Source organism: Ambystoma mexicanum, chromosome 10 (genome assembly GCF_040938575.1).
Source record: "Ambystoma mexicanum isolate Mex_15411 chromosome 10, UKY_AmexF1_1, whole genome shotgun sequence".
NCBI classification, from domain to species: domain Eukaryota; kingdom Metazoa; phylum Chordata; class Amphibia; order Caudata; family Ambystomatidae; genus Ambystoma; species Ambystoma mexicanum.
The window spans coordinates 521,456,184-521,479,348 of NC_090932.1; the positions used below are offsets into that span (position 1 = coordinate 521,456,184).

At 46.4% G+C, this 23,165-nt stretch overlaps 34 non-coding genes and 41 pseudogenes across 34 annotated transcripts; all 75 read left to right on the top strand.

Moving 5' to 3' along the window:
* The first annotated feature begins 164 nt into the window (after positions 1 to 164).
* LOC138495728 (5S ribosomal RNA) lies at positions 165 to 273 on the top strand (annotated as a pseudogene).
* A 106-nt stretch (positions 274 to 379) lies between these two features.
* LOC138494104 (5S ribosomal RNA) lies at positions 380 to 498 on the top strand. The gene has a single exon (XR_011277064.1). It is a non-coding gene; the product is annotated as a 5S ribosomal RNA (ribosomal RNA).
* Positions 499 to 604: 106 nt separating this feature from the next.
* LOC138495152 (5S ribosomal RNA) lies at positions 605 to 733 on the top strand (annotated as a pseudogene).
* Positions 734 to 1,197: 464 nt separating this feature from the next.
* LOC138495729 (5S ribosomal RNA) lies at positions 1,198 to 1,306 on the top strand (annotated as a pseudogene).
* A 106-nt stretch (positions 1,307 to 1,412) lies between these two features.
* LOC138495053 (5S ribosomal RNA) lies at positions 1,413 to 1,521 on the top strand (annotated as a pseudogene).
* A 106-nt stretch (positions 1,522 to 1,627) lies between these two features.
* LOC138493842 (5S ribosomal RNA) lies at positions 1,628 to 1,746 on the top strand. Its single transcript, XR_011276828.1, has one exon. It is a non-coding gene; the product is annotated as a 5S ribosomal RNA (ribosomal RNA).
* A 464-nt stretch (positions 1,747 to 2,210) lies between these two features.
* LOC138495730 (5S ribosomal RNA) lies at positions 2,211 to 2,319 on the top strand (annotated as a pseudogene).
* Positions 2,320 to 2,425: 106 nt separating this feature from the next.
* LOC138494758 (5S ribosomal RNA) lies at positions 2,426 to 2,544 on the top strand (annotated as a pseudogene).
* Positions 2,545 to 2,650: 106 nt separating this feature from the next.
* Positions 2,651 to 2,769, top strand: LOC138494181 (5S ribosomal RNA). Its single transcript, XR_011277134.1, has one exon. It is a non-coding gene; the product is annotated as a 5S ribosomal RNA (ribosomal RNA).
* Positions 2,770 to 2,876: 107 nt separating this feature from the next.
* On the top strand, positions 2,877 to 2,985 carry LOC138495257 (5S ribosomal RNA; annotated as a pseudogene).
* A 106-nt stretch (positions 2,986 to 3,091) lies between these two features.
* Positions 3,092 to 3,210, top strand: LOC138494444 (5S ribosomal RNA). Its single transcript, XR_011277373.1, has one exon. It is a non-coding gene; the product is annotated as a 5S ribosomal RNA (ribosomal RNA).
* Positions 3,211 to 3,674: 464 nt separating this feature from the next.
* Positions 3,675 to 3,783, top strand: LOC138495731 (5S ribosomal RNA; annotated as a pseudogene).
* A 106-nt stretch (positions 3,784 to 3,889) lies between these two features.
* Positions 3,890 to 4,008, top strand: LOC138493513 (5S ribosomal RNA). Its single transcript, XR_011276529.1, has one exon. It is a non-coding gene; the product is annotated as a 5S ribosomal RNA (ribosomal RNA).
* Positions 4,009 to 4,114: 106 nt separating this feature from the next.
* On the top strand, positions 4,115 to 4,223 carry LOC138495193 (5S ribosomal RNA; annotated as a pseudogene).
* Positions 4,224 to 4,329: 106 nt separating this feature from the next.
* On the top strand, positions 4,330 to 4,438 carry LOC138495509 (5S ribosomal RNA; annotated as a pseudogene).
* Positions 4,439 to 4,902: 464 nt separating this feature from the next.
* LOC138495733 (5S ribosomal RNA) lies at positions 4,903 to 5,011 on the top strand (annotated as a pseudogene).
* A 106-nt stretch (positions 5,012 to 5,117) lies between these two features.
* On the top strand, positions 5,118 to 5,226 carry LOC138495054 (5S ribosomal RNA; annotated as a pseudogene).
* Positions 5,227 to 5,332: 106 nt separating this feature from the next.
* On the top strand, positions 5,333 to 5,441 carry LOC138495564 (5S ribosomal RNA; annotated as a pseudogene).
* Positions 5,442 to 5,905: 464 nt separating this feature from the next.
* On the top strand, positions 5,906 to 6,014 carry LOC138495734 (5S ribosomal RNA; annotated as a pseudogene).
* A 106-nt stretch (positions 6,015 to 6,120) lies between these two features.
* LOC138493523 (5S ribosomal RNA) lies at positions 6,121 to 6,239 on the top strand. Its single transcript, XR_011276538.1, has one exon. It is a non-coding gene; the product is annotated as a 5S ribosomal RNA (ribosomal RNA).
* A 106-nt stretch (positions 6,240 to 6,345) lies between these two features.
* LOC138494950 (5S ribosomal RNA) lies at positions 6,346 to 6,454 on the top strand (annotated as a pseudogene).
* A 106-nt stretch (positions 6,455 to 6,560) lies between these two features.
* Positions 6,561 to 6,679, top strand: LOC138494447 (5S ribosomal RNA). Its single transcript, XR_011277376.1, has one exon. It is a non-coding gene; the product is annotated as a 5S ribosomal RNA (ribosomal RNA).
* Positions 6,680 to 7,143: 464 nt separating this feature from the next.
* LOC138495735 (5S ribosomal RNA) lies at positions 7,144 to 7,252 on the top strand (annotated as a pseudogene).
* Positions 7,253 to 7,358: 106 nt separating this feature from the next.
* Positions 7,359 to 7,477, top strand: LOC138494219 (5S ribosomal RNA). The gene has a single exon (XR_011277169.1). It is a non-coding gene; the product is annotated as a 5S ribosomal RNA (ribosomal RNA).
* Positions 7,478 to 7,583: 106 nt separating this feature from the next.
* LOC138494351 (5S ribosomal RNA) lies at positions 7,584 to 7,702 on the top strand. Its single transcript, XR_011277289.1, has one exon. It is a non-coding gene; the product is annotated as a 5S ribosomal RNA (ribosomal RNA).
* A 464-nt stretch (positions 7,703 to 8,166) lies between these two features.
* Positions 8,167 to 8,275, top strand: LOC138495737 (5S ribosomal RNA; annotated as a pseudogene).
* Positions 8,276 to 8,381: 106 nt separating this feature from the next.
* On the top strand, positions 8,382 to 8,500 carry LOC138494428 (5S ribosomal RNA). The gene has a single exon (XR_011277359.1). It is a non-coding gene; the product is annotated as a 5S ribosomal RNA (ribosomal RNA).
* Positions 8,501 to 8,606: 106 nt separating this feature from the next.
* On the top strand, positions 8,607 to 8,725 carry LOC138494094 (5S ribosomal RNA). The gene has a single exon (XR_011277056.1). It is a non-coding gene; the product is annotated as a 5S ribosomal RNA (ribosomal RNA).
* Positions 8,726 to 8,831: 106 nt separating this feature from the next.
* On the top strand, positions 8,832 to 8,950 carry LOC138494271 (5S ribosomal RNA). The gene has a single exon (XR_011277216.1). It is a non-coding gene; the product is annotated as a 5S ribosomal RNA (ribosomal RNA).
* Positions 8,951 to 9,414: 464 nt separating this feature from the next.
* Positions 9,415 to 9,523, top strand: LOC138495738 (5S ribosomal RNA; annotated as a pseudogene).
* Positions 9,524 to 9,629: 106 nt separating this feature from the next.
* On the top strand, positions 9,630 to 9,748 carry LOC138494259 (5S ribosomal RNA). The gene has a single exon (XR_011277205.1). It is a non-coding gene; the product is annotated as a 5S ribosomal RNA (ribosomal RNA).
* A 106-nt stretch (positions 9,749 to 9,854) lies between these two features.
* On the top strand, positions 9,855 to 9,973 carry LOC138497058 (5S ribosomal RNA). Its single transcript, XR_011278483.1, has one exon. It is a non-coding gene; the product is annotated as a 5S ribosomal RNA (ribosomal RNA).
* Positions 9,974 to 10,079: 106 nt separating this feature from the next.
* On the top strand, positions 10,080 to 10,183 carry LOC138495584 (5S ribosomal RNA; annotated as a pseudogene).
* A 106-nt stretch (positions 10,184 to 10,289) lies between these two features.
* Positions 10,290 to 10,398, top strand: LOC138495055 (5S ribosomal RNA; annotated as a pseudogene).
* Positions 10,399 to 10,504: 106 nt separating this feature from the next.
* Positions 10,505 to 10,623, top strand: LOC138494015 (5S ribosomal RNA). Its single transcript, XR_011276984.1, has one exon. It is a non-coding gene; the product is annotated as a 5S ribosomal RNA (ribosomal RNA).
* A 475-nt stretch (positions 10,624 to 11,098) lies between these two features.
* On the top strand, positions 11,099 to 11,207 carry LOC138495739 (5S ribosomal RNA; annotated as a pseudogene).
* Positions 11,208 to 11,313: 106 nt separating this feature from the next.
* Positions 11,314 to 11,429, top strand: LOC138495421 (5S ribosomal RNA; annotated as a pseudogene).
* Positions 11,430 to 11,535: 106 nt separating this feature from the next.
* On the top strand, positions 11,536 to 11,654 carry LOC138493779 (5S ribosomal RNA). The gene has a single exon (XR_011276771.1). It is a non-coding gene; the product is annotated as a 5S ribosomal RNA (ribosomal RNA).
* Positions 11,655 to 11,760: 106 nt separating this feature from the next.
* On the top strand, positions 11,761 to 11,869 carry LOC138494845 (5S ribosomal RNA; annotated as a pseudogene).
* Positions 11,870 to 11,975: 106 nt separating this feature from the next.
* LOC138495056 (5S ribosomal RNA) lies at positions 11,976 to 12,084 on the top strand (annotated as a pseudogene).
* A 106-nt stretch (positions 12,085 to 12,190) lies between these two features.
* Positions 12,191 to 12,309, top strand: LOC138496901 (5S ribosomal RNA). Its single transcript, XR_011278356.1, has one exon. It is a non-coding gene; the product is annotated as a 5S ribosomal RNA (ribosomal RNA).
* A 106-nt stretch (positions 12,310 to 12,415) lies between these two features.
* Positions 12,416 to 12,534, top strand: LOC138493781 (5S ribosomal RNA). The gene has a single exon (XR_011276772.1). It is a non-coding gene; the product is annotated as a 5S ribosomal RNA (ribosomal RNA).
* A 106-nt stretch (positions 12,535 to 12,640) lies between these two features.
* Positions 12,641 to 12,749, top strand: LOC138494846 (5S ribosomal RNA; annotated as a pseudogene).
* A 106-nt stretch (positions 12,750 to 12,855) lies between these two features.
* On the top strand, positions 12,856 to 12,971 carry LOC138495422 (5S ribosomal RNA; annotated as a pseudogene).
* A 106-nt stretch (positions 12,972 to 13,077) lies between these two features.
* LOC138494847 (5S ribosomal RNA) lies at positions 13,078 to 13,186 on the top strand (annotated as a pseudogene).
* A 106-nt stretch (positions 13,187 to 13,292) lies between these two features.
* On the top strand, positions 13,293 to 13,408 carry LOC138495423 (5S ribosomal RNA; annotated as a pseudogene).
* Positions 13,409 to 13,514: 106 nt separating this feature from the next.
* LOC138493782 (5S ribosomal RNA) lies at positions 13,515 to 13,633 on the top strand. The gene has a single exon (XR_011276773.1). It is a non-coding gene; the product is annotated as a 5S ribosomal RNA (ribosomal RNA).
* A 106-nt stretch (positions 13,634 to 13,739) lies between these two features.
* LOC138494997 (5S ribosomal RNA) lies at positions 13,740 to 13,854 on the top strand (annotated as a pseudogene).
* A 106-nt stretch (positions 13,855 to 13,960) lies between these two features.
* LOC138494194 (5S ribosomal RNA) lies at positions 13,961 to 14,079 on the top strand. The gene has a single exon (XR_011277146.1). It is a non-coding gene; the product is annotated as a 5S ribosomal RNA (ribosomal RNA).
* Positions 14,080 to 14,185: 106 nt separating this feature from the next.
* LOC138496913 (5S ribosomal RNA) lies at positions 14,186 to 14,304 on the top strand. Its single transcript, XR_011278367.1, has one exon. It is a non-coding gene; the product is annotated as a 5S ribosomal RNA (ribosomal RNA).
* A 475-nt stretch (positions 14,305 to 14,779) lies between these two features.
* LOC138495740 (5S ribosomal RNA) lies at positions 14,780 to 14,888 on the top strand (annotated as a pseudogene).
* A 106-nt stretch (positions 14,889 to 14,994) lies between these two features.
* Positions 14,995 to 15,103, top strand: LOC138495264 (5S ribosomal RNA; annotated as a pseudogene).
* A 475-nt stretch (positions 15,104 to 15,578) lies between these two features.
* On the top strand, positions 15,579 to 15,687 carry LOC138495741 (5S ribosomal RNA; annotated as a pseudogene).
* A 106-nt stretch (positions 15,688 to 15,793) lies between these two features.
* Positions 15,794 to 15,908, top strand: LOC138494998 (5S ribosomal RNA; annotated as a pseudogene).
* Positions 15,909 to 16,014: 106 nt separating this feature from the next.
* Positions 16,015 to 16,133, top strand: LOC138493504 (5S ribosomal RNA). The gene has a single exon (XR_011276521.1). It is a non-coding gene; the product is annotated as a 5S ribosomal RNA (ribosomal RNA).
* Positions 16,134 to 16,239: 106 nt separating this feature from the next.
* Positions 16,240 to 16,358, top strand: LOC138496923 (5S ribosomal RNA). Its single transcript, XR_011278376.1, has one exon. It is a non-coding gene; the product is annotated as a 5S ribosomal RNA (ribosomal RNA).
* A 106-nt stretch (positions 16,359 to 16,464) lies between these two features.
* LOC138496924 (5S ribosomal RNA) lies at positions 16,465 to 16,583 on the top strand. The gene has a single exon (XR_011278377.1). It is a non-coding gene; the product is annotated as a 5S ribosomal RNA (ribosomal RNA).
* A 483-nt stretch (positions 16,584 to 17,066) lies between these two features.
* Positions 17,067 to 17,175, top strand: LOC138495603 (5S ribosomal RNA; annotated as a pseudogene).
* A 106-nt stretch (positions 17,176 to 17,281) lies between these two features.
* On the top strand, positions 17,282 to 17,400 carry LOC138494201 (5S ribosomal RNA). Its single transcript, XR_011277152.1, has one exon. It is a non-coding gene; the product is annotated as a 5S ribosomal RNA (ribosomal RNA).
* Positions 17,401 to 17,864: 464 nt separating this feature from the next.
* LOC138495742 (5S ribosomal RNA) lies at positions 17,865 to 17,973 on the top strand (annotated as a pseudogene).
* A 106-nt stretch (positions 17,974 to 18,079) lies between these two features.
* Positions 18,080 to 18,198, top strand: LOC138493524 (5S ribosomal RNA). The gene has a single exon (XR_011276539.1). It is a non-coding gene; the product is annotated as a 5S ribosomal RNA (ribosomal RNA).
* A 106-nt stretch (positions 18,199 to 18,304) lies between these two features.
* LOC138494951 (5S ribosomal RNA) lies at positions 18,305 to 18,413 on the top strand (annotated as a pseudogene).
* A 106-nt stretch (positions 18,414 to 18,519) lies between these two features.
* Positions 18,520 to 18,638, top strand: LOC138494859 (5S ribosomal RNA; annotated as a pseudogene).
* Positions 18,639 to 19,317: 679 nt separating this feature from the next.
* LOC138493654 (5S ribosomal RNA) lies at positions 19,318 to 19,436 on the top strand. Its single transcript, XR_011276657.1, has one exon. It is a non-coding gene; the product is annotated as a 5S ribosomal RNA (ribosomal RNA).
* Positions 19,437 to 19,542: 106 nt separating this feature from the next.
* On the top strand, positions 19,543 to 19,661 carry LOC138493843 (5S ribosomal RNA). Its single transcript, XR_011276829.1, has one exon. It is a non-coding gene; the product is annotated as a 5S ribosomal RNA (ribosomal RNA).
* Positions 19,662 to 20,125: 464 nt separating this feature from the next.
* On the top strand, positions 20,126 to 20,234 carry LOC138495744 (5S ribosomal RNA; annotated as a pseudogene).
* Positions 20,235 to 20,340: 106 nt separating this feature from the next.
* LOC138494220 (5S ribosomal RNA) lies at positions 20,341 to 20,459 on the top strand. Its single transcript, XR_011277170.1, has one exon. It is a non-coding gene; the product is annotated as a 5S ribosomal RNA (ribosomal RNA).
* Positions 20,460 to 20,565: 106 nt separating this feature from the next.
* On the top strand, positions 20,566 to 20,684 carry LOC138494595 (5S ribosomal RNA). The gene has a single exon (XR_011277511.1). It is a non-coding gene; the product is annotated as a 5S ribosomal RNA (ribosomal RNA).
* A 464-nt stretch (positions 20,685 to 21,148) lies between these two features.
* Positions 21,149 to 21,257, top strand: LOC138495745 (5S ribosomal RNA; annotated as a pseudogene).
* Positions 21,258 to 21,363: 106 nt separating this feature from the next.
* LOC138494334 (5S ribosomal RNA) lies at positions 21,364 to 21,482 on the top strand. The gene has a single exon (XR_011277273.1). It is a non-coding gene; the product is annotated as a 5S ribosomal RNA (ribosomal RNA).
* A 106-nt stretch (positions 21,483 to 21,588) lies between these two features.
* Positions 21,589 to 21,697, top strand: LOC138495410 (5S ribosomal RNA; annotated as a pseudogene).
* A 106-nt stretch (positions 21,698 to 21,803) lies between these two features.
* On the top strand, positions 21,804 to 21,922 carry LOC138494272 (5S ribosomal RNA). Its single transcript, XR_011277217.1, has one exon. It is a non-coding gene; the product is annotated as a 5S ribosomal RNA (ribosomal RNA).
* Positions 21,923 to 22,386: 464 nt separating this feature from the next.
* LOC138495746 (5S ribosomal RNA) lies at positions 22,387 to 22,495 on the top strand (annotated as a pseudogene).
* A 106-nt stretch (positions 22,496 to 22,601) lies between these two features.
* LOC138494260 (5S ribosomal RNA) lies at positions 22,602 to 22,720 on the top strand. The gene has a single exon (XR_011277206.1). It is a non-coding gene; the product is annotated as a 5S ribosomal RNA (ribosomal RNA).
* Positions 22,721 to 22,826: 106 nt separating this feature from the next.
* Positions 22,827 to 22,945, top strand: LOC138497059 (5S ribosomal RNA). Its single transcript, XR_011278484.1, has one exon. It is a non-coding gene; the product is annotated as a 5S ribosomal RNA (ribosomal RNA).
* Positions 22,946 to 23,165: the final 220 nt, after the last annotated feature.

The window sequence follows — 23,165 nt, forward strand, 5'->3', positions numbered from 1 at the left end:
GTTATTCTAACAGACTTAGGAGTCCTGAATGGGCCCACAAGTCTTATATATCTCGCCTGATCGAGCCTGATCGGGTGATGAGCGTGGTATCATGTTGCAAGTGGCTTTATGGCTTAGCTTACTAACTGTAAATGCATAAGAGTAATACTCTTAGCATTTCTCAATTTTAGGGCTACACCACAATGAATGCGCCCGATCTCGGAAGCTAAGCAGTTTCGGGCCTAGTTAGTACCTGGATGGGAGACCGCCTGGGAATACCAGGTGCTGTAGGCTTTTTTGTGCTCCATGTTCAGGCAGTGAGCCATTTCTCAATTGGCTTTCAAAACTGCATGGTCTAGCCATCTAGATGCTTAAAGGTACAAATCTCAAAAAGCCCAGAGCCTACGGCCACACCACACTGAATGCGCCTGATCTCGTCTGATCTCAGAAGCTAAGCAGTGTTGGGCCTAGTTAGTACCTGAATGGGAGACGGCCTGGGAATACCAGGTGCTGTAGGCTTTTTTGTGCTCCATGTTCAGGCAGTGAGCCATTTCTCAATTGGCTTTCAAAACTGCATGGTCTAGCCAACTAGATGCTTAAAGGTACAAATCTCAGAAGGCCCAGAGCCTACGGCCACACCACACTGAATGCGCCTGATCTCGCCTGATCTCGTCTGATCTCAGAAGCTAAGCAGTGTCGGGCCTAGTTAGTACCTGGATGGGAGACAGCCTGGGAATACCAGGTTCTGTAGGCTTTTTTGTGCTCTATGATTAGTAATTGTGCCACTTCTCAATTTCTTTTTAAATTTGCTTATGATTCCAAAATAAATGTATCCCTTTTAATAGCGGAAATGTTGGACAACAACATGAGGGCTGGCGCTACCTATTTACATAAAATTAACATACGGGTAGTGTGTTCATGGGTAATAAATCTACCTTCACATGTAATGCAGTTCAGAGAATATTGAGTCCATAAAGAGTCTTGAAAGAAAGCCATGGTTGTGTTGGTTGTTCTCTCCAACTCCCTGCAACAGAAACAGGATGGATGGAGTAAAGTTATCCTACCAGACATAGGAGTCCTGAATGGGCCCACAAGTCTTATATATCTCGCCTGATCGAGCCTGATCGGGTGATGAGCGTGGTATCATGTTGCAAGTGGCTTTATGGCTTAGCTTACTAACTGTAAATGCATAAGAGTAATACTCTTAGCATTTCTCAATTTTAGGGCTACACCACAATGAATGCGCCCGATCTCGGAAGCTAAGCAGTTTCGGGCCTAGTTAGTACCTGGATGGGAGACCGCCTGGGAATACCAGGTGCTGTAGGCTTTTTTGTGCTCCATGTTCAGGCAGTGAGCCATTTCTCAATTGGCTTTCAAAACTGCATGGTCTAGCCAACTAGATGCTTAAAGGTACAAATCTCAGAAAGCCCAGAGCCTACGGCCACACCACACTGAATGCGTCTGATCTCAGAAGCTAAGCAGTGTCGGGCCTAGTTAGTACCTGGATGGGAGACCGCCTGGGAATACCAGGTGCTGTAGGCTTTTTTGTGCTCCATGTTCAGGCAGTGAGCCATTTCTCAATTGGCTTTCAAAACTGCATGGTCTAGCCAAGTAGATGCTTAAAGGTACAAATCTCAGAAGGCCCAGAGCCTACGGCCACACCACACTGAATGCGCCTGATCTCGTCTGATCTCAGAAGCTAAGCAGTGTCGGGCCTAGTTAGTACCTGGATGGGAGACCGCCTGGGAATACCAGGTTCTGTAGGCTTTTTTGTGCTCTATGATTAGTAATTGTGCCACTTCTCAATTTCTTTTTAAATTTGCTTATGATTCCAAAATAAATGTATCCCTTTTAATAGCGGAAATGTTGGACAACAACATGAGGGCTGGCGCTACCTATTTACATAAAATTAACATACGGGTAGTGTGTTCATGGGTAATAAATCTACCTTCAGATGTAATGCAGTTCAGAGAATATTGAGTCCATAAAGAGTCTTGAAAGAAAGCCATGGTTGTGTTGGTTGTTCTCTCCAACTCCCTGCAACAGAAACAGGATGGATGGAGTAAAGTTATTCTACCAGACATAGGAGTCCTGAATGGGCCCACAAGTCTTATATATCTCGCCTGATCGAGCCTGATCGGGTGATGAGCGTGGTATCATGTTGCAAGTGGCTTTATGGCTTAGCTTACTAACTGTAAATGCATAAGAGTAATACTCTTAGCATTTCTCAATTTTAGGGCTACACCACAATGAATGCGCCCGATCTCGGAAGCTAAGCAGTTTCGGGCCTAGTTAGTACCTGGATGGGAGACCGCCTGGGAATACCAGGTGCTGTAGGCTTTTTTGTGCTCCATGTTCAGGCAGTGAGCCATTTCTCAATTGGCTTTCAAAACTGCATGGTCTAGCCAACTAGATGCTTAAAGGTACAAATCTCAGAAAGCCCAGAGCCTACGGCCACACCACAGTGAATGCGCCAGATCTCGTCTGATCTCAGAAGCTAAGCAGTGTCGGGCCTAGTTAGTGCCTGAATGGGAGACCGCCTGGGAATACCAGGTGCTGTAGGCTTTTTTGTGCTCCATGTTCAGGCAGTGAGCCATTTCTCAATTGGCTTTCAAAACTGCATGGTCTAGCCGACTAGATGCTTAAAGGTACAAATCTCAGAAGGCCCAGAGCCTACGGCCACACCACACTGAATGCGCCTGATCTCGTCTGATCTCAGAAGCTAAGCAGTGTCGGGCCTAGTTAGTACCTGGATGGGAGACCGCCTGGGAATACCAGGTGCTGTAGGCTTTTTTTGTGCTCCATGTTCAGGCAGTGAGCCATTTCTCAATTGGCTTTCAAAACTGCATGGTCTAGCCAACTAGATGCTTAAAGGTACAAATCTCAGAAGACCCAGAGCCTACTGCCACACCACACTGAATGCGCCTGATCTCAGAAGCTAAGCAGTGTCAGGCCTAGTTAGTACCTGGATGGGAGACCGCCTGGGAATACCAGGTGCTGTAGGCTTTTTTGTGCTCCATGTTCAGGCAGTGAGCCATTTCTCAATTGGCTTTCAAAACTGCATGGTCTAGCCAACTAGATGCTTAAAGGTACAAATCTCAGAAGGCCCAGAGCCTACGGCCACACCACACTGAATGCGCCTGATCTCGTCTGATCTCAGAAGCTAAGCAGTGTCGGGCATAGTTAGTACCTGGATGGGAGACCGCCTGGGAATACCAGGTTCTGTAGGCTTTTTCGTGCTCTATGATTAGTAATTGTGCCACTTCTCAATTTCTTTTTAAATTTGCTTATGATTCCAAAATAAATGTATCCCTTTTAATAGCGGAAATGTTGGACAACAACATGAGGGCTGGCGCTACCTATTTACATAAAATTAACATACGGGTAGTGTGTTCATGGGTAATAAATCTACCTTCACATGTAATGCAGTTCAGAGAATATTGAGTCCATAAAGAGTCTTGAAAGAAAGCCATGGTTGTGTTGGTTGTTCTCTCCAACTCCCTGCAACAGAAACAGGATGGATGGAGTAAAGTTATCCTACCAGACATAGGAGTCCTGAATGGGCCCACAAGTCTTATATATCTCGCCTGATCGAGCCTGATCGGGTGATGAGCGTGGTATCATGTTGCAAGTGGCTTTATGGCTTAGCTTACTAACTGTAAATGCATAAGAGTAATACTCTTAGCATTTCTCAATTTTAGGGCTACACCACAATGAATGCGCCCGATCTCGGAAGCTAAGCAGTTTCGGGCCTAGTTAGTACCTGGATGGGAGACCGCCTGGGAATACCAGGTGCTGTAGGCTTTTTTGTGCTCCATGTTCAGGCAGTGAGCCATTTCTCAATTGGCTTCCAAAACTGCATGGTCTAGCCAACTAGATGCTTAAAGGTACAAATCTCAGAAGGCCTAGAGCCTACGGCCACACCACACTGAATGCGCCTGATCTCGTCTGATCTCAGAAGCAAAGCAGTGTCGGGCCTAGTTAGTACCTGGATGGGAGACCGCCTGGGAATACCAGGTGCTGTAGGCTTTTTTGTGCTCCATGTTCAGGCAGTGAGCCATTTCTCAATTGGCTTTCAAAACTGCATGGTCTAGCCAACTAGATGCTTAAAGGTACAAATCTCAGAAAGCCCAGAGACTACGGCCACACCACACTGAATGCGTCTGATCTCAGAAGCTAAGCAGTGTCGGGCCTAGTTAGTACCTGGATGGGAGACCGCCTGGGAATACCAGGTGCTGTAGGCTTTTTTGTGCTCCATGTTCAGGCAGTGAGCCATTTCTCAATTGGCTTTCAAAACTGCATGGTCTAGCCAATTAGATGCTTAAAGGTACAAATCTCAGAAGGCCCAGAGCCTACGGCCACACCACACTGAATGCGTCTGATCTCAGAAGCTAAGCAGTGTCGGGCCTAGTTAGTACCTGGATGGGAGACCGCCTGGGGATACCAGGTTCTGTAGGCTTTTTTGTGCTCTATGATTAGTAATTGTGCCACTTCTCAATTTCTTTTTAAATTTGCTTATGATTCCAAAATAAATGTATCCCTTTTAATAGCGGAAATGTTGGACAACAACATGAGGGCTGGCGCTACCTATTTACATAAAATTAACATACGGGTAGTGTGTTCATGGGTAATACATCTACCTTCACATGTAATGCAGTTCAGAGAATATTGAGTCCATAAAGAGTCTTGAAAGAAAGCCATGGTTGTGTTGGTTGTTCTCTCCAACTCCCTGCAACAGAAACAGGAAGGATGGAGTAAAGTTATCCTACCAGACATAGGAGTCCTGAATGGGCCCACAAGTCTTATATATCTCGCCTGATCGAGCCTGATCGGGTGATGAGCGTGGTATCATGTTGCAAGTGGCTTTATGGCTTAGCTTACTAACTGTAAATGCATAAGAGTAATACTCTTAGCATTTCTCAATTTTAGGGCTACACCACAATGAATGCGCCCGATCTCGGAAGCTAAGCAGTTTCGGGCCTAGTTAGTACCTGGATGGGAGACCGCCTGGGAATACCAGGTGCTGTAGGCTTTTTTGTGCTCCATGTTCAGGCAGTGAGCCATTTCTCAATTGGCTTTCAAAACTGCATGGTCTAGCCAACTAGATGCTTAAAGGTACAAATCTCAGAAGGCCAAGAGCCTACGGCCACACCACACTGAATGCGTCTGATCTCAGAAGCTAAGCAGTGTCGGGCCTAGTTAGTACCTGGATGGGAGACCGCCTGGGAATACCAGGTGCTGTAGGCTTTTTTGTGCTCCATGTTCAGGCAGTGAGCCATTTCTCAATTGGCTTTCAAAACTGCATGGTCTAGCCAATTAGATGCTTAAAGGTACAAATCTCAGAAGGCCCAGAGCCTACGGCCACACCACACTGAATGCGTCTGATCTCAGAAGCTAAGCAGTGTCGAGCCTAGTTAGTACCTGGATGGGAGACCGACTGGGAATACCAGGTTCTGTAGGCTTTTTTGTGCTCTATGATTAGTAATTGTGCCACTTCTCAATTTCTTTTTAAATTTGCTTATGATTCCAAAATAAATGTATCCCTTTTAATAGCGGAAATGTTGGACAACAACATGAGGGCTGGCGCTACCTATTTACATAAAATTAACATACGGGTAGTGTGTTCATGGGTAATAAATCTACCTTCACATGTAATGCAGTTCAGAGAATATTGAGTCCATAAAGAGTCTTGAAAGAAAGCCATGGTTGTGTTGGTTGTTCTCTCCAACTCCTTGCAACAGAAACAGGATGGATGGAGTAAAGTTATCCTACCAGACATAGGAGTCCTGAATGGGCCCACAAGTCTTATATATCTCGCCTGATCGAGCCTGATCAGGTGATGAGCGTGGTATCATGTTGCAAGTGGCTTTATGGCTTAGCTTACTAACTGTAAATGCATAAGAGTAATACTCTTAGCATTTCTCAATTTTAGGGCTACACCACAATGAATGCGCCCGATCTCGGAAGCTAAGCAGTTTCGGGCCTAGTTAGTACCTGGATGGGAGACCGCCTGGGAATACCAGGTGCTGTAGGCTTTTTTGTGCTCCATGTTCAGGCAGTGAGCCATTTCTCAATTGGCTTTCAAAACTGCATGGTCTAGCCAACTAGATGCTTAAAGGTACAAATCTCAGAAGGCCCAGAGCCTACGGCCACACCACACTGAATGCGCCTGATCTCGTCTGATCTCAGAAGCTAAGCAGTGTCGGGCCTAGTTAGTACCTGGATGGGAGACCGCCTGGGAATACCAGGTACTGTAGGCTTTTTTGTGCTCCATGTTCAGGCAGTGAGCCATTTCTCAATTGGCTTTCAAAACTGCATGGTCTAGCCAACTAGATGCTTAAAGGTACAAATCTCAGAAGGCCCAGAGCCTACGGCCACACCACACTGAATGCGTCTGATCTCAGAAGCTAAGCAGTGTTGGGCCTAGTTAGTACCTGGATGGGAGACCGCCTGGGAATACCAGGTGCTGTAGGCTTTTTTGTGCTCCATGTTCAGGCAGTGAGCCATTTCTCAATTGGCTTTCAAAACTGCATGGTCTAGCCAACTAGATGCTTAAAGGTACAAATCTCAGAAGGCCCAGAGCCTACGGCCACACCACACTGAATGCGCCTGATCTAGTCTGATCTCAGAAGCTAAGCAGTGTCGGGCCTAGTTAGTACCTGGATGGGAGACCGCCTGGGAATACCAGGTTCTGTAGGCTTTTTTGTGCTCTATTATTAGTAATTGTGCCACTTCTCAATTTCTTTTTAAATTTGCTTATGATTCCAAAATAAATGTATCCCTTTTAATAGCGGAAATGTTGGACAACAACATGAGGGCTGGCGCTACCTATTTACATAAAATTAACATACGGGTAGTGTGTTCATGGGTAATAAATCTACCTTCACATGTAATGCAGTTCAGAGAATATTGAGTCCATAAAGAGTCTTGAAAGAAAGCCATGGTTGTGTTGGTTGTTCTCTCCAACTCCCTGCAACAGAAACAGGATGGATGGAGTAAAGTTATCCTACCAGACATAGGAGTCCTGAATGGGCCCACAAGTCTTATATATCTCGCCTGATCGAGCCTGATCGGGTGATGAGCGTGGTATCATGTTGCAAGTGGCTTTATGGCTTAGCTTACTAACTGTAAATGCATAAGAGTAATACTCTTAGCATTTCTCAATTTTAGGGCTACACCACAATGAATGCGCCCGATCTCGGAAGCTAAGCAGTTTCGGGCCTAGTTAGTACCTGGATGGGAGACCGCCTGGGAATACCAGGTGCTGTAGGCTTTTTTGTGCTCCATGTTCAGGCAGTGAGCCATTTCTCAATTGGCTTTCAAAACTGCATGGTCTAGCCAACTAGATGCTTAAAGGTACAAATCTCAGAAGGCTCAGAGCCTACGGCCACACCACACTGAATGCGCCTGATGTCGTCTGATCTCAGAAGCTAAGCAGTGTCGGGCCTAGTTAGTACCTGGATGGGAGACCGCCTGGGAATACCAGGTGCTGTAGGCTTTTTTGTGCTCCATGTTCAGGCAGTGAGCCATTTCTCAATTGGCTTTCAAAACTGCATGGTCTAGCCAAGTAGATGCTTAAAGATACAAATCTCAGAAGGCCCAGAGCCTACGGCCACACCACACTGAATGTGCCTGATCTCGTCTGATCTCAGAAGCTAAGCAGTGTCGGGCCTAATTAGTACCTTGATGGGAGACCGCCTGGGAATACCAGGTTCTGTAGGCTTTTTTGTGCTCTATGATTAGTAATTGTGCCACTTCTCAATTTCTTTTTAAATTTGCTTATGATTCCAAAATAAATGTATCCCTTTTAATAGCGGAAATGTTGGACAACAACATGAGGGCTGGCGCTACCTATTTACATAAAATTAACATACGGGTAGTGTGTTCATGGGTAATAAATCTACCTTCACATGTAATGCAGTTCAGAGAATATTGAGTCCATAAAGAGTCTTGAAAGAAAGCCATGGTTGTGTTGGTTGTTCTCTCCAACTCCCTGCAACAGAAACAGGATGGATGGAGTAAAGTTATCCTACCAGACATAGGAGTCCTGAATGGGCCCACAAGTCTTATATATCTCGCCTGATCGAGCCTGATCGGGTGATGAGCGTGGTATCATGTTGCAAGTGGCTTTATGGCTTAGCTTACTAACTGTAAATGCATAAGAGTAATACTCTTAGCATTTCTCAATTTTAGGGCTACACCACAATGAATGCGCCCGATCTCGGAAGCTAAGCAGTTTCGGGCCTAGTTAGTACCTGGATGGGAGACCGCCTGGGAATACCAGGTGCTGTAGGCTTTTTTGTGCTCCATGTTCAGGCAGTGAGCCATTTCTCAATTGGCTTTCAAAACTGCATGGTCTAGCCAACTAGATGCTTAAAGGTACAAATCTCAGAAGGCCCAGAGCCTACGGCCACACCACACTGAATGCGCCTGATCTCGTCTGATCTTAGAAGCTAAGCAGTGTCGGGCCTAGTTAGTACCTGGATGGGAGACGGCCTGGGAATACCAGGTGCTGTAGGCTTTTTTGTGCTCCATGATCAGGCAGTGAGCCATTTCTCAATTGGCTTTCAAAACTGCATGGTCTAGCCAACTAGATGCTTAAAGGTACAAATCTCAGAAGGCCCAGAGCCTATGGCCACACCACACTGAATGCGCCTGATCTCGTCTGATCTCAGAAGCTAAGCAGTGTCGAGCCTAGTTAGTACCTGGATGGGAGACCGCCTGGGAATACCAGGTGCTGTAGGCTTTTTTGTGCTCCATGTTCAGGCAGTGAGCCATTTCTCAATTGGCTTTCAAAACTGCATGGTCTAGCCAACTAGATGCTTAAAGGTACAAATCTCAGAAGGCCCAGAGCCTACGGCCACACCACACTGAATGCGCCTGATCTCGTCTGATCTCAGAAGCTAAGCAGTGTCGGGCCTAGTTAGTACCTGGATGGGAGATCGCCTGGGAATACCAGGTTCTGTAGGCTTTTTTGTGCTCTATGATTAGTAATTGTGCCACTTCTCAATTTCTTTTTAAATTTGCTTATGATTCCAAAATAAATGTATCCCTTTTAATAGCGGAAATGTTGGACAACAACATGAGGGCTGGCGCTACCTATTTACATAAAATTAACATACGGGTAGTGTGTTCATGGGTAATAAATCTACCTTCACATGTAATGCAGTTCAGAGAATATTGAGTCCATAAAGAGTCTTGAAAGAAAGCCATGGTTGTGTTGGTTGTTCTCTCCAACTCCCTGCAACAGAAACAGGATGGATGGAGTAAAGTTATCCTACCAGACATAGGAGTCCTGAATGGGCCCACAAGTCTTATATATCTCGCCTGATCGAGCCTGATCGGGTGATGAGCGTGGTATCATGTTGCAAGTGGCTTTATGGCTTAGCTTACTAACTGTAAATGCATAAGAGTAATACTCTTAGCATTTCTCAATTTTAGGGCTACACCACAATGAATGCGCCCGATCTCGGAAGCTAAGCAGTTTCGGGCCTAGTTAGTACCTGGATGGGAGACCGCCTGGGAATACCAGGTGCTGTAGGCTTTTTTGTGCTCCATGTTCAGGCAGTGAGCCATTTCTCAATTGGCTTTCAAAACTGCATGGTCTAGCCAACTAGATGCTTAAAGGTACAAATCTCAGAAGACCCAGAGCCTACTGCCACACCACACTGAATGCGCATGATCTCGTCTGATCTCAGAAGCTAAGCAGTGTCGGGCCTAGTTAGTACCTGGATGGGAGACCGCCTGGGAATACCAGGTGCTGTAGGCTTTTTTGTGCTCCATGTTCAGGCAGTGAGCCATTTCTCAATTGGCTTTCAAAACTGCATGGTCTAGCCAACTAGATGCTTAAAGGTACAAATCTCAGAAGGCCCAGAGCCTATGGCCACACCACACTGAATGCGCCTGATCTCGTCTGATCTCAGAAGCTAAGCAGTGTCGGGCCTAGTTAGTACCTGGATGGGAGACCGCCTGGGAATACCAGGTGCTGTAGGCTTTTTTGTGCTCAATGTTCAGGCAGTGAGCCATTTCTCAATTGGCTTTCAAAACTGCATGGTCTAGCCAACTAGATGCTTAAAGGTACAAATCTCAGAAGGCCCAGAGCCTACGACCACACTGAATGCGCCTGATCTCAGAAGCTAAGCAGTGTCGGGCCTAGTTAGTACCTGGATGGGAGACCGCCTGGGAATACCAGGTGCTGTAGGCTTTTTTGTGCTCCATGTTCAGGCAGTGAGCCATTTCTCAATTGGCTTTCAAAACTGCATGGTCTAGCCAACTAGATGCTTAAAGGTACAAATCTCAGAAGGCCCAGAGCCTACGGCCACACCACACTGAATGCGTCTGATCTCAGAAGCTAAGCAGTGTCGGGCCTAGTTAGTACCTGGATGGGAGACCGCCTGGGAATACCAGGTGCTGTAGGCTTTTTTGTGCTCCATGTTCAGGCAGTGAGCCATTTCTCAATTGGCTTTCAAAACTGCATGGTCTAGCCAACTAGATGCTTAAAGGTACAAATCTCAGAAGGCCCAGAGCCTACGGCCAGACCACACTGAATGCGCCTGATCTCGTCTGATCTCAGAAGCTAAGCAGTGTCGGGCCTAGTTAGTACCTGGATGGGAGACCGCCTGGGAATACCAGGTTCTGTAGGCTTTTTTGTGCTCTATGATTAGTAATTGTGCCACTTCTCAATTTCTTTTTAAATTTGCTTATGATTCCAAAATAAATGTATCCCTTTTAATAGCGGAAATGTTGGACAACAACATGAGGGCTGGCGCTACCTATTTACATAAAATTAACATACGGGTAGTGTGTTCATGGGTAATAAATCTACCTTCACATGTAATGCAGTTCAGAGAATATTGAGTCCATAAAGAGTCTTGAAAGAAAGCCATGGTTGTGTTGGTTGTTCTCTCCAACTCCCTGCAACAGAAACAGGATGGATGGAGTAAAGTTATCCAACCAGACATAGGCGTCCTGAATGGGCCCACAAGTCTTATATATCTCGCCTGATCGAGCCTGATCGAGCGCTGATCGGGTGATGAGCGTGGTATCATGTTGCAAGTGGCTTTATGGCTTAGCTTACTAACTGTAAATGCATAAGAGTAATACTCTTAGCATTTCTCAATTTTAGGGCTACACCACAATGAATGCGCCCGATCTCGGAAGCTAAGCAGTTTCGGGCCTAGTTAGTACCTGGATGGGAGACCGCCTGGGAATACCAGGTGCTGTAGGCTTTTTTGTGCTCCATGTTCAGGCAGTGAGCCATTTCTCAATTGGCTTTCAAAACTGCATGGTCTAGCCAACTAGATGCTTAAATGTACAAATCTCAGAAGGCCCAGAGCCCACGGCCACACCACACTGAATGCGCCTGATCTCTGATCACAGAAGCTAAGCGGTGTCCGGCCTAGTTAGTACCTGGATGGGAGACCGCCTGGGAATACCAGGTGCTGTAGGCTTTTTTGTGCTCCATGTTCAGGCAGTGAGCCATTTCTCAATTGGCTTTCAAAACTGCATGGTCTAGCCAACTAGATGCTTAAAGGTACAAATCTCAGAAGGCCCAGAGCCTACGGCCACACCACACTGAATGCGCCTGATCTCGTCTGATCTCAGAAGCTAAGCAGTGTCAGGCCTAGTTAGTACCTGGATGGGAGACCGCCTGGGAATACCAGGTGCTGTAGGCTTTTTTGTGCTCCATGTTCAGGCAGTGAGCCATTTCTCAATTGGCTTTCAAAACTGCATGGTCTAGCCAACTAGATGCTTAAAGGTACAAATCTCAGAAGGTCCAGAGCCTACGGCCAGACCACACTGAATGCGCCTGATCTCAGAAGCTAAGCAGTGTCGGGCCTAGTTAGTACCTGGATGGGAGACCGCCTGGGAATACCAGGTGCTGTAGGCTTTTTTGTGCTCCATGTTCAGGCAGTGAGCCATTTCTCAATTGGCTTTCAAAACTGCATGGTCTAGCCAACTAGATGCTTAAAGGTACAAATCTCAGAAGGCCCAGAGCCTACGGCCACACCACACTGAATGCGTCTGATCTCAGAAGCTAAGCAGTGTCGGGCCTAGTTAGTACCTGGATGGGAGACCGCCTGGGAATACCAGGTGCTGTAGGCTTTTTTGTGCTCCATGTTCAGGCAGTGAGCCATTTCTCAATTGGCTTTCAAAACTGCATGGTCTAGCCAACTAGATGCTTAAAGGTACAAATCTCAGAAGGCCCAGAGCCTACGGCCAGACCACACTGAATGCGCCTGATCTCGTCTGATCTCAGAAGCTAAGCAGTGTCGGGCCTAGTTAGTACCTGGATGGGAGACCGCCTGGGAATACCAGGTGCTGTAGGCTTTTTTGTGCTCCATGTTCAGGCAGTGAGCCATTTCTCAATTGGCTTTCAAAACTGCATGGTCTAGCCAACTAGATGCTTAAAGGTACAAATCTCAGAAGGCCCAGAGCCTACGGCCACACCACACTGAATGCGCCTGATCTCGTCTGATCTCAGAAGCTAAGCAGTGTCAGGCCTAGTTAGTACCTGGATGGGAGACCGCCTGGGAATACCAGGTGCTGTAGGCTTTTTTGTGCTCCATGTTCAGGCAGTGAGCCATTTCTCAATTGGCTTTCAAAACTGCATGGTCTAGCCAACTAGATGCTTAAAGGTACAAATCTCAGAAGGTCCAGAGCCTACGGCCAGACCACACTGAATGCGCCTGATCTCAGAAGCTAAGCAGTGTCGGGCCTAGTTAGTACCTGGATGGGAGACCGCCTGGGAATACCAGGTGCTGTAGGCTTTTTTGTGCTCCATGTTCAGGCAGTGAGCCATTTCTCAATTGGCTTTCAAAACTGCATGGTCTAGCCAACTAGATGCTTAAATGTACAAATCTCAGAAGGCCCAGAGCCCACGGCCACACCACACTGAATGCGCCTGATCTCTGATCACAGAAGCTAAGCGGTGTCCGGCCTAGTTAGTACCTGGATGGGAGACCGCCTGGGAATACCAGGTGCTGTAGGCTTTTTTGTGCTCCATGTTCAGGCAGTGAGCCATTTCTCAATTGGCTTTCAAAACTGCATGGTCTAGCCAACTAGATGCTTAAAGGTACAAATCTCAGAAGGTCCAGAGCCTACGGCCAGACCACACTGAATGCGCCTGATCTCAGAAGCTAAGCAGTGTCGGGCCTAGTTAGTACCTGGATGGGAGACCGCCTGGGAATACCAGGTGCTGTAGGCTTTTTTGTGCTCCATGTTCAGGCAGTGAGCCATTTCTCAATTGGCTTTCAAAACTGCATGGTCTAGCCAACTAGATGCTTAAATGTACAAATCTCAGAAGGCCCAGAGCCCACGGCCACACCACACTGAATGCGCCTGATCTCTGATCACAGAAGCTAAGCGGTGTCCGGCCTAGTTAGTACCTGGATGGGAGACCGCCTGGGAATACCAGGTGCTGTAGGCTTTTTTGTGCTCCATGTTCAGGCAGTGAGCCATTTCTCAATTGGCTTTCAAAACTGCATGGTCTAGCCAACTAGATGCTTAAAGGTACAAATCTCAGAAGGCCCAGAGCCTACGGCCACACCACACTGAATGCGCCTGATCTCGTCTGATCTCAGAAGCTAAGCAGTGTCAGGCCTAGTTAGTACCTGGATGGGAGACCGCCTGGGAATACCAGGTGCTGTAGGCTTTTTTGTGCTCCATGTTCAGGCAGTGAGCCATTTCTCAATTGGCTTTCAAAACTGCATGGTCTAGCCAACTAGATGCTTAAATGTACAAATCTCAGAAGGCCCAGAGCCCACGGCCACACCACACTGAATGCGCCTGATCTCTGATCTCAGAAGCTAAGCAGTGTCGGCCTAGTTAGTACCTGGATGGGAGACCGCCTGGGAATACCAGGTGCTGTAGGCTTTTTTGTGCTCCATGTTCAGGCAGTGAGCCATTTCTCAATTGGCTTTCAAAACTGCATGGTCTAGCCAACTAGATGCTTAAAGGTACAAATCTCAGAAGGCCCAGAGCCTACGGCCACACCACACTGAATGCGCCTGATCTCGTCTGATCTCAGAAGCTAAGCAGTGTCGGGCCTAGTTAGTACCTGGATGGGAGACCGCCTGGGAATACCAGGTGCTGTAGGCTTTTTTGTGCTCCATGTTCAGGCAGTGAGCCATTTCTCAATTGGCTTTCAAAACTGCATGGTCTAGCCAACTAGATGCTTAAAGGTACAAATCTCAGAAGGCCCAGAGCCTACGGCCAGACCACACTGAATGCGCCTGATCTCGTCTGATCTCAGAAGCTAAGCAGTGTCGGGCCTAGTTAGTACCTGGATGGGAGACCGCCTGGGAATACCAGGTGCTGTAGGCTTTTTTGTGCTCTATGATTAGTAATTGTGCCACTTCTCAATTTCTTTTTAAATTTGCTTATGATTCCAAAATAAATGTATCCCTTTTAATAGCGGAAATGTTGGACAACAACATGAGGGCTGGCGCTACCTATTTACATAAAATTAACATACGGGTAGTGTGTTCATGGGTAATAAATCTACCTTCACATGTAATGCAGTTCAGAGAATATTGAGTCCATAAAGAGTCTTGAAAGAAAGCCATGGTTGTGTTGGTTGTTCTCTCCAACTCCCTGCAACAGAAACAGGATGGATGGAGTAAAGTTATCCAACCAGACATAGGAGTCCTGAATGGGCCCACAAGTCTTATATATCTCGCCTGATCGAGCCTGATCCAGCGCTGATCGGGTGATGAGCGTGGTATCATGTTGCAAGTGGCTTTATGGCTTAGCTTACTAACTGTAAATGCAAAAGAGTAATACTCTTAGCATTTCTCAATTTTAGGGCTACACCACAATGAATGCGCCCGATCTCGGAAGCTAAGCAGTTTCGGGCCTAGTTAGTACCTGGATGGGAGACCGCCTGGGAATACCAGGTGCTGTAGGCTTTTTTGTGCTCCATGTTCAGGCAGTGAGCCATTTCTCAATTGACTTTCAAAACTGCATGGTCTAGCCAACTAGATGCTTAAAGGTACAAATCTCAGAAGGCCCAGAGCCTACGGCCACACCACACTGAATGCGTCTGATCTCAGAAGCTAAGCAGTGTCGGGCCTAGTTAGTACCTGGATGGGAGACCACCTGGGAATACCAGGTTCTGTAGGCTTTTTTGTGCTCTATGATTAGTAATTGTGCCACTTCTCAATTTCTTTTTAAATTTGCTTATGATTCCAAAATAAATGTATCCCTTTTAATAGCGGAAATGTTGGACAACAACATGAGGGCTGGCGCTACCTATTTACATAAAATTAACATACGGGTAGTGTGTTCATGGGTAATAAATCTACCTTCACATGTAATGCAGTTCAGAGAATATTGAGTCCATAAAGAGTCTTGAAAGAAAGCCATGGTTGTGTTGGTTGTTCTCTCCAACTCCCTGCAACAGAAACAGGATGGATGGAGTAAAGTTATCCAACCAGACATAGGAGTCCTGAATGGGCCCACAAGTCTTATATATCTCGCCTGATCGAGCCTGATCGAGCGCTGATCGGGTGATGAGCATGGTATCATGTTGCAAGTGGCTTTATGGCTTAGCTTACTAACTGTAAATGCATAAGAGTAATACTCTTAGCATTTCTCAATTTTAGGGCTACACCACAATGAATGCGCCCGATCTCGGAAGCTAAGCAGTTTCGGGCCTAGTTAGTACCTGGATGGGAGACCGCCTGGGAATACCAGGTGCTGTAGGCTTTTTTGTGCTCCATGTTCAGGCAGTGAGCCATTTCTCAATTGGCTTTCAAAACTGCATGGTCTAGCCAACTAGATGCTTAAATGTACAAATCTCAGAAGGCCCAGAGCCCACGGCCACACCACACTGAATGCGCCTGATCTCTGATCTCAGAAGCTAAGCAGTGTCGGCCTAGTTAGTACCTGGATGGGAGACCGCCTGGGAATACCAGGTGCTGTAGGCTTTTTTGTGCTCCATGTTCAGGCAGTGAGCCATTTCTCAATTGGCTTTCAAAACTGCATGGTCTAGCCAACTAGATGCTTAAAGGTACAAATCTCAGAAGGCCCAGAGCCTACGGCCACACCACACTGAATGCGCCTGATCTCGTCTGATCTCAGAAGCTAAGCAGTGTCGGGCCTAGTTAGTACCTGGATGGGAGACCGCCTGGGAATACCAGGTGCTGTAGTCTTTTTTGTGCTCCATGTTCAGGCAGTGAGCCATTTCTCAATTGGCTTTCTAAACTGCATGGTCTAGCCAACTAGATGCTTAAAGGTACAAATCTCAGAAGGCCCAGAGCCTACGGCCAGACCACACTGAATGCGCCTGATCTCGTCTGATCTCAGAAGCTAAGCAGTGTCGGGCCTAGTTAGTACCTGGATGGGAGACCGCCTGGGAATACCAGGTGCTGTAGGCTTTTTTGTGCTCCATGTTCAGGCAGTGAGCCATTTCTCAATTGGCTTTCAAAACTGCATGGTCTAGCCAACTAGATGCTTAAAGGTACAAATCTCAGAAGGCCCAGAGCCTACGGCCAGACCACACTGAATGCGCCTGATCTCGTCTGATCTCAGAAGCTAAGCAGTGTCGGGCCTAGTTAGTACCTGGATGGGAGACCGCCTGGGAATACCAGGTGCTGTAGGCTTTTTTGTGCTCTATGATTAGTAATTGTGCCACTTCTCAATTTCTTTTTAAATTTGCTTATGATTCCAAAATAAATGTATCCCTTTTAATAGCGGAAATGTTGGACAACAACATGAGGGCTGGCGCTACCTATTTACATAAAATTAACATACGGGTAGTGTGTTCATGGGTAATAAATCTACCTTCACATGTAATGCAGTAATGCAGTTCAGAGAATATTGAGTCCATAAAGAGTCTTGAAAGAAAGCCATGGTTGTGTTGGTTGTTCTCTCCAACTCCCTGCAACAGAAACAGGATGGATGGAGTAAAGTTATCCAACCAGACATAGGAGTCCTGAATGGGCCCACAAGTCTTATATATCTCGCCTGATCGAGCCTGATCGAGCGCTGATCGGGTGATGAGCATGGTATCATGTTGCAAGTGGCTTTATGGCTTAGCTTACTAACTGTAAATGCAAAAGAGTAATACTCTTAGCATTTCTCAATTTTAGGGCTACACCACAATGAATGCGCCCGATCTCGGAAGCTAAGCAGTTTTGGGCCTAGTTAGTACCTGGATGGGAGACCGCCTGGGAATACCAGGTGCTGTAGGCTTTTTTGTGCTCCATGTTCAGGCAGTGAGCCATTTCTCAATTGGCTTTCAAAACTGCATGGTCTAGCCAACTAGATGCTTAAAGGTACAAATCTCAGAAGGCCCAGAGCCTACGGCCACACCACACTGAATGCGCCTGATCTCGTCTGATCTCAGAAGCTAAGCAGTGTCGGGCCTAGTTAGTACCTGGATGGGAGACCGACTGGGAATACCAGGTTCTGTAGGCTTTTTTGTGCTCTATGATTAGTAATTGTGCCACTTCTCAATTTCTTTTTAAATTTGCTTATGATTCCAAAATAAATGTATCCCTTTTAATAGCGGAAATGTTGGACAACAACATGAGGGCTGGCGCTACCTATTTACATAAAATTAACATACGGGTAGTGTGTTCATGGGTAATAAATCTACCTTCACATGTAATGCAGTTCAGAGAATATTGAGTCCATAAAGAGTCTTGAAAGAAAGCCATGGTTGTGTTGGTTGTTCTCTCCAACTCCTTGCAACAGAAACAGGATGGATGGAGTAAAGTTATCCTACCAGACATAGGAGTCCTGAATGGGCCCACAAGTCTTATATATCTCGCCTGATCGAGCCTGATCAGGTGATGAGCGTGGTATCATGTTGCAAGTGGCTTTATGGCTTAGCTTACTAACTGTAAATGCATAAGAGTAATACTCTTAGCATTTCTCAATTTTAGGGCTACACCACAATGAATGCGCCCGATCTCGGAAGCTAAGCAGTTTCGGGCCTAGTTAGTACCTGGATGGGAGACCGCCTGGGAATACCAGGTGCTGTAGGCTTTTTTGTGCTCCATGTTCAGGCAGTGAGCCATTTCTCAATTGGCTTTCAAAACTGCATGGTCTAGCCAACTAGATGCTTAAAGGTACAAATCTCAGAAGGCCCAGAGCCTACGGCCACACCACACTGAATGCGCCTGATCTCGTCTGATCTCAGAAGCTAAGCAGTGTCGGGCCTAGTTAGTACCTGGATGGGAGACCGCCTGGGAATACCAGGTACTGTAGGCTTTTTTGTGCTCCATGTTCAGGCAGTGAGCCATTTCTCAATTGGCTTTCAAAACTGCATGGTCTAGCCAACTAGATGCTTAAAGGTACAAATCTCAGAAGGCCCAGAGCCTACGGCCACACCACACTGAATGCGTCTGATCTCAGAAGCTAAGCAGTGTTGGGCCTAGTTAGTACCTGGATGGGAGACCGCCTGGGAATACCAGGTGCTGTAGGCTTTTTTGTGCTCCATGTTCAGGCAGTGAGCCATTTCTCAATTGGCTTTCAAAACTGCATGGTCTAGCCAACTAGATGCTTAAAGGTACAAATCTCAGAAGGCCCAGAGCCTACGGCCACACCACACTGAATGCGCCTGATCTAGTCTTATCTCAGAAGCTAAGCAGTGTCGGGCCTAGTTAGTACCTGGATGGGAGACCGCCTGGGAATACCAGGTTCTGTAGGCTTTTTTGTGCTCTATGATTAGTAATTGTGCCACTTCTCAATTTCTTTTTAAATTTGCTTATGATTCCAAAATAAATGTATCCCTTTTAATAGCGGAAATGTTGGACAACAACATGAGGGCTGGCGCTACCTATTTACATAAAATTAACATACGGGTAGTGTGTTCATGGGTAATAAATCTACCTTCACATGTAATGCAGTTCAGAGAATATTGAGTCCATAAAGAGTCTTGAAAGAAAGCCATGGTTGTGTTGGTTGTTCTCTCCAACTCCCTGCAACAGAAACAGGATGGATGGAGTAAAGTTATCCTACCAGACATAGGAGTACTGAATGGGCCCACAAGTCTTATATATCTCGCCTGATCGAGCCTGATCGGGTGATGAGCGTGGTATCATGTTGCAAGTGGCTTTATGGCTTAGCTTACTAACTGTAAATGCATAAGAGTAATACCCTTAGCATTTCTCAATTTTAGGGCTACACCACAATGAATGCGCCCGATCTCGGAAGCTAAGCAGTTTCGGGCCTAGTCAGTACCTGGATGGGAGACCGCCTGGGAATACCAGGTGCTGTAGGCTTTTTTGTGCTCCATGTTCAGGCAGTGAGCCATTTCTCAATTGGCTTTCAAAACTGCATGGTCTAGCCAACTAGATGCTTAAAGGTACAAATCTCAGAAGGCCCAGAGCCTACAGCCACACCACACTGAATGCGCCTGATCTCATCTGATCTCAGAAGCTAAGCAGTGTCGGGCCTAGTTAGTACCTGGATGGGAGACCGCCTGGGAATACCAGGTGCTGTAGGCTTTTTTGTGCTCCATGTTCAGGCAGTGAGCCATTTCTCAATTGGCTTTCAAAACTGCATGGTCTAGCCAACTAGATGCTTAAAGGTACAAATCTCAGAAGGCCCAGAGCCTACGGCCACACCACACTGAATGCGCCTGATCTCGTCTGATCTCAGAAGCTAAGCAGTGTCGGGCCTAGTTAGTACCTGGATGGGAGACCGCCTGGGAATACCAGGTTCTGTAGGCTTTTTTGTGCTCTATTATTAGTAATTGTGCCACTTCTCAATTTCTTTTTAAATTTGCTTATGATTCCAAAATAAATGTATCCCTTTTAATAGCGGAAATGTTGGACAACAACATGAGGGCTGGCGCTACCTATTTACATAAAATTAACATACGGGTAGTGTGTTCATGGGTAATAAATCTACCTTCACATGTAATGCAGTTCAGAGAATATTGAGTCCATAAAGAGTCTTGAAAGAAAGCCATGGTTGTGTTGGTTGTTCTCTCCAACTCCCTGCAACAGAAACAGGATGGATGGAGTAAAGTTATCCTACCAGACATAGGAGTCCTGAATGGGCCCACAAGTCTTATATATCTCGCCTGATCGAGCCTGATCGGGTGATGAGCGTGGAATCATGTTGCAAGTGGCTTTATGGCTTAGCTTACTAACTGTAAATGCATAAGAGTAATACTCTTAGCATTTCTCAATTTTAGGGCTACACCACAATGAATGCGCCCGATCTCGGAAGCTAAGCAGTTTCGGGCCTAGTTAGTACCTGGATGGGAGACCGCCTGGGAATACCAGGTGCTGTAGGCTTTTTTGTGCTCCATGTTCAGGCAGTGAGCCATTTCTCAATTGGCTTTCAAAACTGCATGGTCTAGCCAACTAGATGCTTAAAGGTACAAATCTCAGAAGGCCCAGAGCCTACGGCCACACCACACTGAATGCGCCTGATGTCGTCTGATCTCAGAAGCTAAGCAGTGTCGGGCCTAGTTAGTACCTGGATGGGAGACCGCCTGGGAATACCAGGTGCTGTAGGCTTTTTTGTGCTCCATGTTCAGGCAGTGAGCCATTTCTCAATTGGCTTTCAAAACTGCATGGTCTAGCCAAGTAGATGCTTAAAGATACAAATCTCAGAAGGCCCAGAACCTACGGCCACACCACACTGAATGTGCCTGATCTCGTCTGATCTCAGAAGCTAAGCAGTGTCGGGCCTAATTAGTACCTTGATGGGAGACCGCCTGGGAATACCAGGTTCTGTAGGCTTTTTTGTGCTCTATGATTAGTAATTGTGCCACTTCTCAATTTCTTTTTAAATTTGCTTATGATTCCAAAATAAATGTATCCCTTTTAATAGCGGAAATGTTGGACAACAACATGAGGGCTGGCGCTACCTATTTACATAAAATTAACATACGGGTAGTGTGTTCATGGGTAATAAATCTACCTTCACATGTAATGCAGTTCAGAGAATATTGAGTCCATAAAGAGTCTTGAAAGAAAGCCATGGTTGTGTTGGTTGTTCTCTCCAACTCCCTGCAACAGAAACAGGATGGATGGAGTAAAGTTATCCTACCAGACATAGGAGTCCTGAATGGGCCCACAAGTCTTATATATCTCGCCTGATCGAACCTGATCGGGTGATGAGCGTGGTATCATGTTGCAAGTGGCTTTATGGCTTAGCTTACTAACTGTAAATGCATAAGAGTAATACTCTTAGCATTTCTCAATTTTAGGGCTACACCACAATGAATGCGCCCGATCTCGGAAGCTAAGCAGTTTCGGGCCTAGTTAGTACCTGGATGGGAGACCGCCTGGGAATACCAGGTGCTGTAGGCTTTTTTGTGCTCCATGTTCAGGCAGTGAGCCATTTCTCAATTGGCTTTCAAAACTGCATGGTCTAGCCAACTAGATGCTTAAAGGTACAAATCTCAGAAGGCCCAGAGCCTACGGCCACACCACACTGAATGCGCCTGATCTCGTCTGATCTTAGAAGCTAAGCAGTGTCGGGCCTAGTTAGTACCTGGATGGGAGACCGCCTGGGAATACCAGATGCTGTAGGCTTTTTTGTGCTCCATGATCAGGCAGTGAGCCATTTCTCAATTGGCTTTCAAAACTGCATGGTCTAGCCAACTAGATGCTTAAAGGTACAAATCTCAGAAGGCCCAGAGCCTATGGCCACACCACACTGAATGCGTCTGATCTCAGAAGCTAAGCAGTGTCGAGCCTAGTTAGTACCTGGATGGGAGACCGCCTGGGAATACCAGGTGCTGTAGGCTTTTTTGTGCTCCATGTTCAGGCAGTGAGCCATTTCTCAATTGGCTTTCAAAACTGCATGGTCTAGCCAACTAGATGCTTAAAGGTACAAATCTCAGAAGGCCCAGAGCCTACGGCCACACCACACTGAATGCGCCTGATCTCGTCTGATCTCAGAAGCTAAGCAGTGTCGGGCCTAGTTAGTACCTGGATGGGAGATCGCCTGGGAATACCAGGTTCTGTAGGCTTTTTTGTGCTCTATGATTAGTAATTGTGCCACTTCTCAATTTCTTTTTAAATTTGCTTATGATTCCAAAATAAATGTATCCCTTTTAATAGCGGAAATGTTGGACAACAACATGAGGGCTGGCGCTACCTATTTACATAAAATTAACATACGGGTAGTGTGTTCATGGGTAATAAATCTACCTTCACATGTAATGCAGTTCAGAGAATATTGAGTCCATAAAGAGTCTTGAAAGAAAGCCATGGTTGTGTTGGTTGTTCTCTCCAACTCCCTGCAACAGAAACAGGATGGATGGAGTAAAGTTATCCTACCAGACATAGGAGTCCTGAATGGGCCCACAAGTCTTATATATCTCGCCTGATCGAGCCTGATCGGGTGATGAGCGTGGTATCATGTTGCAAGTGGCTTTATGGCTTAGCTTACTAACTGTAAATGCATAAGAGTAATACTCTTAGCATTTCTCAATTTTAGGGCTACACCACAATGAATGCGCCCGATCTCGGAAGCTAAGCAGTTTCGGGCCTAGTTAGTACCTGGATGGGAGACCGCCTGGGAATACCAGGTGCTGTAGGCTTTTTTGTGCTCCATGTTCAGGCAGTGAGCCATTTCTCAATTGGCTTTCAAAACTGCATGGTCTAGCCAACTAGATGCTTAAAGGTACAAATCTTAGAAGACCCAGAGCCTACTGCCACACCACACTGAATGCGCATGATCTCGTCTGATCTCAGAAGCTAAGCAGTGTCGGGCCTAGTTAGTACCTGGATGGGAGACCGCCTGGGAATACCAGGTGCTGTAGGCTTTTTTGTGCTCCATGTTCAGGCAGTGAGCCATTTCTCAATTGGCTTTCAAAACTGCATGGTCTAGCCAACTAGATGCTTAAAGGTACAAATCTCAGAAGGCCCAGAGCCTATGGCCACACCACACTGAATGCGCCTGATCTCGTCTGATCTCAGAAGCTAAGCAGTGTCGGGCCTAGTTAGTACCTGGATGGGAGACCGCCTGGGAATACCAGGTGCTGTAGGCTTTTTTGTGCTCAATGTTCAGGCAGTGAGCCATTTCTCAATTGGCTTTCAAAACTGCATGGTCTAGCCAACTAGATGCTTAAAGGTACAAATCTCAGAAGGCCCAGAGCCTACGACCACACTGAATGCGCCTGATCTCAGAAGCTAAGCAGTGTCGGGCCTAGTTAGTACCTGGATGGGAGACGGCCTGGGAATACCAGGTGCTGTAGGCTTTTTTGTGCT